The sequence below is a fragment of the Cephus cinctus genome, unplaced genomic scaffold, assembly GCF_000341935.2.
Source record: "Cephus cinctus unplaced genomic scaffold, Ccin1 Ccin1_scaffold0168, whole genome shotgun sequence".
Taxonomy (NCBI): Eukaryota; Metazoa; Arthropoda; class Insecta; order Hymenoptera; family Cephidae; genus Cephus; species Cephus cinctus.
The window spans coordinates 3,521,653-3,530,114 of NW_014332892.1; the positions used below are offsets into that span (position 1 = coordinate 3,521,653).

Consider the following 8,462-nt stretch of genomic DNA (forward strand, 5'->3'; position numbering starts at 1 on the left):
GGGTTTTGGGGGGGGGGGGGGGGTGCGTGACAACCCCCTTCGCATCTCGTATCGCTTGTTAGCCAATCCGTCGGTCTACCTAGCAACTGTCTATCCGTCTGTTGGATCCTGCGGCTGGTCGGGTGTCACGAGAGAAAAACAGAACCTATTAAAGTACAATCAGCGCTAATTGCACGATTAATATTTCATCCGTGCGTCCGGACCAGTCAGCAGACTCGACCTGCCCGTGCACCGTGCCACCAGGGGCAACATGCACTTCTCGTCCAGGAGAGAGCTAGCCGATGGTCCATTGGAAGAGCCTGCACTGATTTCCTTTTAATTAGTTTGGTTTTCTAGCTGTGCCATCGTCACCCTCTGTCCACGGGTCGGCTATTGTTTTTTTTTCTTTTCTTTTCGACTATTGGAAATGTCAGGAAGTTTGAACTTATGGAAATTTGCCAAGGTAGATGTTGCTACGAGCTATATCCTTCTATCCGCTACCATAGAGATCATGTTGCCGGGATTTATTTTCTCAATTCAATGCTTCGTGGATCAGCTGGATTTAGGGTATTATTCATCTGTCGTAGATTATCCCCAGATAGACTCCAATAACAATTCGGTACATTGCGCTCGATGTAATCTCTCCCTCTCTCCCTTTCTCTCCGTCTCTCTCTCTCTCTCTCTATGCTATCCCACCCTTTTATCTTGCTCGCGGATTCTCCTCGTATTACAAACGCAATTCCGCCAATTGTTCAATCGTAGGAAATTCTTGCTGAATATGTATACTCGGTGCTCGAAACTATAAATTCGCGAAACTCGTTTGGATCTAACGAAGCCACGTGGATTAGCCATCGAGTGCCTGTCCGTCGTCTTTCTCGCGTAAACAGTCCCAGGCCCGATCCGCCGGCAGTGGACACGTTTAAATTCAATTGAAAATCTGACACGCGCGATGGAATGCAATATTATAAAAATTGCAGAAACACTGTAAATTTGGCAATATCGATTTCTTCATGCTTCCTCGATACGCTTACCTTTTATGTCAAGGATCCACTCAATCCATTCGGTCTCTGTTACTCGTTCACTTCACTGAGCACTTTAAGACGCACTCCCTATATTTACTCTCGTCCCTCGCGGCAATCACAGGTACTTTACTCGGTACGAAATTTATGACGAAAACTGGTAAATATGAGGAAGAATTAATTTTCACGAATAAGTCACATCGGAGCGTTTAAGTTTCAGCCGTGCTGTCCCAGGCAGACCAGGCAGACCAGGCAGACCAGGTAGACCAGGTAGACGGTCCTCTCCTCTCTCAGGTGTTTGGACTGCTTCCTTCTGGCCAGTGCTCCCACAAGATCGCCTCTCCTCCGCCATTGTTGCCACATCCTCCCTGGAGCACAGTTCACACGATGAAAAAGGATCTACTCGTGCCACCTCGTTCATCCACTCCACAAAGTCCGGACGCGTCCTTGCCATTTTGATTCCCTTTAGATTCCTTTTGTTTTTCTCCGTACTCCTTCACTGGACTCGCTAGACGATCCTGGAGTATCTCAACTCTCCCGAATGGATCCCAGCATCGATCCCGTCTATGGAGCAAATGGCTGCAACGTGACTAGAAATAATATCGGCTAAGACGTATCGTGTGATTTCGAGTACAAATGACTGCGGGAATTTGAGCAACGTGAAAGATCGAAAAAATTATTATGAGATCAGTGTCCCGGGATTGTTAAGAATAATTGTAAAAAACAAAAATAACGTCACTAGTCGATGTCAATACCGATGACCATTTTTCTGTTTAGATCGTGATTTCGTCTGACCGGAACATGATTAACGTGGAATCTGGTTTGACCCTGCATGGAATTCGTGATGGTGCCCATGGCGTCTTTCGTGAGCCACACTCTTGTCTTCCACCTTATTCCCCATAAGTACAGTCCTTCGCGGTCGGTACCTGCGGAGTGTAGAAACCTGCCAGAGCCTTAACCGACCGATACGATACCAACCGGATCGGTAACCGGTTGTATCGTTGGCCGCAGTGGCAAATAGACTGGACGTCTCGGATAGTCTGGCTGTCTTGGATACTTACGGATGGACTTTATCCATTCGAATGGTATATATGAATATATATTCTACACGGCAGATTCGCGGGAGACGGAATACACGGGCATGTCTAGTCTATTTACATTCAGTCAAAGGTTTTATATCCCCTGTCGAGTATAACCGATGGACGGTAATGCAGCAGCAGATCTTGATCGTTGACAATTCAATCTTGAGACTCGAATTTATGCGCACCGATCGTTGGCGACACTGCCAAGGATCTATAGATCTCTGACTTACCCGTCAAAGCCGGAAGATCGATGACGTAGAAGCTCTTAAGCTCGCCGTGAGACACTCTTGGCGCAAAACGTCTCCCGACAGACGCCGAAATCTCGACGGACGTTTTCGTACCGCAGGAAACCGTCTCTGGGAGTCAATAGGAATTCCCCAGCTGATCCCATTAAACGAATGTTGGATCGCGAGGACGGGGGATAATGACGAGAAATGCCAAGAGACATTTTATCCAGTGACGTAAACAGTAGCTATAGCAACTGGGAAATCGGGGGTGGCTCGATCGGAAACGACTGTGATTTGAGTGACGGCAATTCGATAAGGCGATACCTACTGCTCCTCTTTACCCGATTTACCAACAGTGGCTCTCAACCTAGCTTCGCTTTAGATTTCATTATTTCATACGTACCGGTTGATAGAATACAATTCCTGTACAGACAAAAAAAAATCATTCAATAATGATTTTGACAATTGACGATTTTCTTCCGGCGGGACAAAAAAAGACATGAATATTGTCATACAAGATTGTATACAGGGTGTCCCAAGATTACTACATCCGATACGAAAAAGTTTTCAAGCGCCACTCTTACCACCCGTGAAGACCAAGTCTCGAACATAACTATATATTTTTGCGCTCATTGCGCATTGGATTCGGCAGTTCCTGTTTAGTTCTGAATCAGCCGAGAGAAACAATCTGCTCTTTCCTGTATAGTATCTGCGGCTAGTTTCAGTCTCCTCGCTGCAGACGTGATACAATAGCGGGATCAAGAGGAAAGAAATGTCAGAGTCGAAAGGTCATTAATAATCCCGTCGTAGCTTTACTCCGATACATACATGAACTTTGACCAGCTCTCATTAATGAAACACAGTATTTTTCAATAAAACAAAGGTCCGTTATTCGGTAATATTTTTTTTTAGGAACAGACCTGCAGACTAGGACCACTTATTTTGAGACACCCTGTACGTAGAACGGGAGCCTGTAAAGACGAGAGAGCCTCTCTCACGGTGATTTCCCATAGCTTTTAATCCGTCGAGATTAGAGAATGCGCGTACGCGCTCATCGGCCGAGGGCAGCTGTGTATTTGCGTTAGATTAGCCCAATGCATGTGTAAGACACGTCCTATCTCTCCGAGTACAAATATGTCAACCCTAGTTGACACCTTGTCAAACTGATAGCCGAGGCCTGATTTTGTTCAATTAATTGAACCCGCCGCGACGAAGGGAAAGATCGGCCACGAGGCGCACCGTCCTCCCCTCCCCTCCCCACCCCCTCGGCCAAGTCGTCCCGACGCCACCAAGATATCTCACTCGGCGTCCATTTCTGCCTCGGGTCTCATTCTTGACTCGGGATGCTCAGCGTGAGGAAACGAGAGAGCCACGTGCGAAACTGACAGCGGAGGACGCGTCGCGACGCCGCGCGTCGGAGGACGAGTCCTGGCTGATGGGAACTTTGGCTGACAGTAATTATCCCAGAAAGATTGCCTAATGGCTCTGGAGAGTGGCGACAGAGCGGTACGTCGGGTGTCGCAAATTTGCGGGGAGCACCTAACGAAATTGCGGCATTACGTCGCTTAGCGCCCGAGTGGAGAACCAGAGAGTTATGGAGTTTCGTGGGGAAATCCTCGTGGAGACGCAGGAGGATCCCCTGTGGACGTTTCCTTCTCTCCTCCTTCTCCCCCGGGCGGTAAAAGGAGAGTGACGTGTCGGATGTCGAGATGCGTGAAGCTGGATGGATGTTCGTCATGTACCAGACAGACTGTTGCAATAATTTGCTCTTTTTTTTTTTTTTTTTTTTTTTTTTTTTTTTTTTTTTTTGGACCAAATTAGGTAACTCCTTGTCTCGCGGGTATCGGCTGTACAATTATTTAGCGGACCAGCCGTGAGAGACAAGGACGTGTGATGTGACCTCGTGAACTCCAGAGAGAGAAAGAGAAATACATATAATGGGAAGATCGGAGAGGACTCGTGGCAGCACCAGGTGCCTGAATAATTGATGCGTGGCTGCATGTTACGGCAAATGGAAATGAATTTTCCGATCCATTCGTTACAACAATTGAATCGGTAATCAAGCCCCCCCAGTGGGATAATTTAGTCAAGCGAATGCATTACGCTAATTCCCCATTCGAGCGTGCAAATAATGACTTTCCGCGTTTTTCCCGTATCGGTCGGCACTTTATTTGCTGGCCACTATCTAGTCCAGTTCCCAAGGGTTGGACCTGACTTGGACCGGTGCGTTGTCTTTCTTGGTCTCTCCTATCGGTTCTTGCGGAGGACGCTGAGTGGAGATGAAACCTAACGGAAACGCCGAGCTGGGAGGCTGCTGCTGTCTTTACACGTGTCTATATGGATGAATACTCAACGAGCGTCGGAAGCTGTCAGAAGCAGGTCGCGTCCTTCGCGTCGCGATCGAAGTTCCCCTCTGTGGCAACGATGGTGTCGCGCGATGCCCCCTATGACGGTGTTCGCCATGGCGTCGGCTGGCGTCGGCTGGCGTCGGTATTGGTGAGGATCCCTCAGGGCGGTGCGTCGGTGGTCGTCCGTTGAAAACGGGCGCGACAGGACGCTTTTCCCAAATGCGTTGTCGGACGCAGGCGGAAAGCCATTAAGGGCATTTCCGTGAGTCGACAAAGCGCGTTGCGGCCGCCGCGACGGGTCGTCCTGCGGACGAAAATAAAAACAAGGAGGAACCCGTGCAAAAGGACGGACGTCTGGCGACGAGAGGTGGCCCGAAGCCGGACAGGTTAGGTTGGTAGCTGCTCGGAACAAAGGGCTCATTTTCAACGGCGAAGTTCGCCGAGCGACGCCCTTCGTTCGAATCAAGAGGAATCGCGAAATCGGCATGACTGCTGGATCGGACGGGATCATCGGAGGATCTATGGATCGGATCGAGATGGAGGCACCTGTATTCGGCCTGGTCTCGTTCGGGGCGAAGGACGTCAAAATTGCTGGATGATTATTGGAAGGGCTGAAAAGGGTGGGAATTGTATTGACGAGGGCGCAGCGGAAGGTGGGTGAAAGGTCTGGAAGAGAAAGAGAGAGAGAGAATGGAAAAGTTAGAGGGAAAAGGTGAAAAGGCGAAGCGAGTCCTTGCGAGCTGAATCCCTCGTGTGAAATGGGCTCCCCTTCCGTTCCTCTCTCTCTCGCACCTCCGCACCCTCTATGTCTGTCCCTACTTGGCACTCGTCCTGGTACGCACAAGCGCATAGGTCTCGCGCCAATGTCTCCTGGCCTGTACAATTAGTAAACAGCAATTATTAACAACGGCATTGTCGCGCGCAATGGCGTCGCCAGGAAGAATTACAGTGTAGACGAATAACTTTCTATGGCTGAAAAGGGTTCTCTCGCCTGCCGTAGCCTCCGCGGGGGCGCTGGTGTCACTGGCGGCTGGCTTTCATTCGTTTACATTCGGCCGCATTCGCGCGCCAAATAATAGCGTGTAAATGAGGCTCGACTCGGCATTCAGGAGCGACGCCACCGCGGAAAAGTCTTGCGCAAAAGTGAAAATAAGTAATTAGAAAAAATCCGCTCGACCTCAACCCCCCCAGCTGCTTGGGGTTCTTTTGAACAAGAGTACACCCTTACGCAGTGGCCACATCCTCCCCCTGGACCCCTCTCCTCCTATCCTCTCGAGCCGCTCTTTCTAATAGCCCGTTATCTGCTGGCACAGAATTAATTCGGTCCGCAGTCCGCATCCTGGGTGAAAAGGTCGAAAGGTTCCTGATCCCTGCAGAATTCATCACGTGGCGGTTCGATGAACTCATAAAATCAACTGTTCCAGGAGTCTCCCCAAATTGCCATTCCCGTAGCCATTTGTCCCGCGTCGGGTCCCGACCCGGCTCCCTCGGTCCGTGCGGTCCGTGCCAAAGGCACAGGAGGGAGCCACGCGTCGTGCCGGCTTCCATTTGCCTACGTGTTTCGCCTATTGTGTTTCACCGAATGGACTGCTGGACGCGATTGACTTTTTTCCACGCGGCGTCCAGCCACTTCCCGTTCGATCGACGCTGACAATCGGGAAAGGCGCGGCGACTGTGCCTTTTCAGGAGGCGAGAGGAATTCCTGACTCCCGGACGTGTCGCTCCTTCAGGTATTCCCGCGGGACAACCGGCCGACCGACGCCTCTGCCTTGCTATCAGCAGCGTCGACGTAGCTGTCTTCCCTTTTTTTTCCCCCACCCGGTAGGAAGTGCTTGGCAAACAGAGCAGAGTGCCCGCCGGCCCTCCGGACAGGCCAGGGCCACTCGGCTCGTGTCCGCTGCTCGTCAACTTTGACAGCCGTCATTTGATCGCTGTCGTTGGGCAATCTTAGTTAAGGTTGGGGAAATAGAATTCTGATAACGTAATTGAGGAAACCGACATTCCCGGGTACAATCTTCCATTCGTCTTCATATCAGCTATCCGTGACCGTTGGGAAACTTTGCTTCGATTCCAGCCTGAAGGAATTTTTAAAAATCTCCGACTTTCGACTCTCTCTTGCTTGCGCCTATATCTCTCGCTGCCTCCGAATCCCTTGTTGCCCCACATTTGGATAATATAACGTCACGTGACAGACCCTTCGAAGAGCCGAGAGAGCAAAGTGCGGAAGGGTGAGCAAATTTTGTATTTAATGACACGACCGACAGCCTGGGGTTCATTTTTACCCCGCTTTGCATACCGCCCATCGCCAGAGACAGGGAACCTACGTCACTCCCCTCTTCCTGGTTCATCCTTATAGACGTATTCTGGGTATTCTGGATTTTTCTATACGAGCCTCAGGACCACTAGGGTTCCGCCTGAGGTTGCTCTCGTCATCCGGGAAACTCGAACCTCGTGAAATCCTGCTCGTCCAGGACGAGAGCGAAGTGTAAGCGAATTTTGAGCTCTCGAACGATACGGATTAAGGTATCGGATACCCACGGCGGGTAAACCTTTCGCCAGCCAAGTGAAAATCTCCAGTCGCCCATGGCGCACGTAACGCATTAGCACTTTCTCCCGCGAATTCTCTAACGCAATTAGACGCGAATCGAAATTATAATCTCAAGGCCTTAATCGTAGTAGAGTGGGCACGTGGGAAAAGTGGCATGTCGCTTTAATACGGTTCCTCCCTGAGTACCGTTAGGGATGAAATCTCCATTCCCCCCCGTCCGCGCAGGAACCCCCACGACGAAGGGCACGTCGAGTGCCCCAGCGACATACGGTCCTAGCACTCTGATTGCGTACACGTCAACGTACGAGCGCTTCGGTCGTTTCGCACTTTGAAAATACTCTCGCGCCTCCTCGAGATGAAAAAGAACAATCCAAAGAATCGCAGCGCCCCCCGTGCGGATCTGCGCGAAGTTCTCGAGGGGCCCCGAGTCGCCGGAGGAGGCGCAGCGTGAAGTCTCGAATACAGAAGGAAAGAAGGAACCGGCGAAATGTAACGAGTGGCAAGGGCCCACCCGCGGCGTCGAATTACAGGCCAGGGTGGAGGAAGGCCTTCTTCGGGGCGCTCGGCAACGAACCCAGGGGTCGCACTAGCTGCGCCGTTCGCCCCGTAGGAATTCTTTTTTTTTTTTTTTCCTTACTTTCAGTTCCCCGTCAAGCGTCCCAATGGGTCTTTAATTACGCGACCCGTAGTCACGCAATGGCCGCGCCTCGGATTCCTTCTGGTCGGGCATTCTCTTCCTGCTTTCTTTTACGCGGCCACGGCGCTTCCGCTTCCTCGAAGGAATTCGCTGCTATGCGCCGACGGGATATTCCAAGGAGCGACAACCGACCGTGAATTCAACTATTTCTGATCGGGACTTTTCGCTGCGCGAGTCACGAGAATTCTCGCCGAGTCCTCGTTACTTTCTCTCTCTCTCTCTCTCTCTCTCTCTCTCTCTCTCTCTCTCTCTCTGCTATATCCAACGCTCAGTCTGCTCTAAAACTCGTTAAGAATCCCCTGGGAAATGTTATTCGGTCAGTTTGTAGCATTTCATTGGGCAATTCTCGGTGGCGTGTTACCGCATCAAAGGGAGCAGTACCCGCTTCCATTATAACGTCACTTCCGATTTGGCATACCCATAGAGAGAGAGAGAGAGAGAGAGGGGCGGTGGAGGGAGGGGAGAGCCGCTCGACACCCCATTTCTGTGTACCAGCCCTCCAGCTCACCCTCGAGGAGGTTTCGAATTTCCAGATGCAATTCCAAGGACCCCCCCCCCCCCC

At 50.8% G+C, this 8,462-nt stretch overlaps 2 protein-coding genes across 3 annotated transcripts in view; one reads left to right on the top strand and one right to left on the bottom strand.

Moving 5' to 3' along the window:
- LOC107264288 overlaps positions 1-1,241 on the bottom strand; it is a 9,693-nt gene extending 8,452 nt beyond the window's left edge. Inside the window, exon 1 of the mRNA XM_015732393.2 lies at positions 1,011-1,241. The gene's annotated coding sequence lies outside the window, so the exon portion shown is untranslated. The remainder of the gene's footprint in view (positions 1-1,010) is intronic.
- The window catches only part of LOC107264287 (frizzled-2), a 71,054-nt gene that overhangs the window by 5,933 nt on the left and 56,659 nt on the right, over positions 1-8,462 (top strand). Inside the window, exon 3 of one of the 2 annotated variants that reach the window (XR_003058750.1) lies at positions 1,213-1,260. The exons of the other annotated variant lie outside the window; for it this stretch is intronic. The gene's annotated coding sequence lies outside the window, so the exon portion shown is untranslated. Of the gene's footprint in view, positions 1-1,212; positions 1,261-8,462 lie in introns of those variants that run through there. 2 annotated transcript variants of the gene reach the window in all.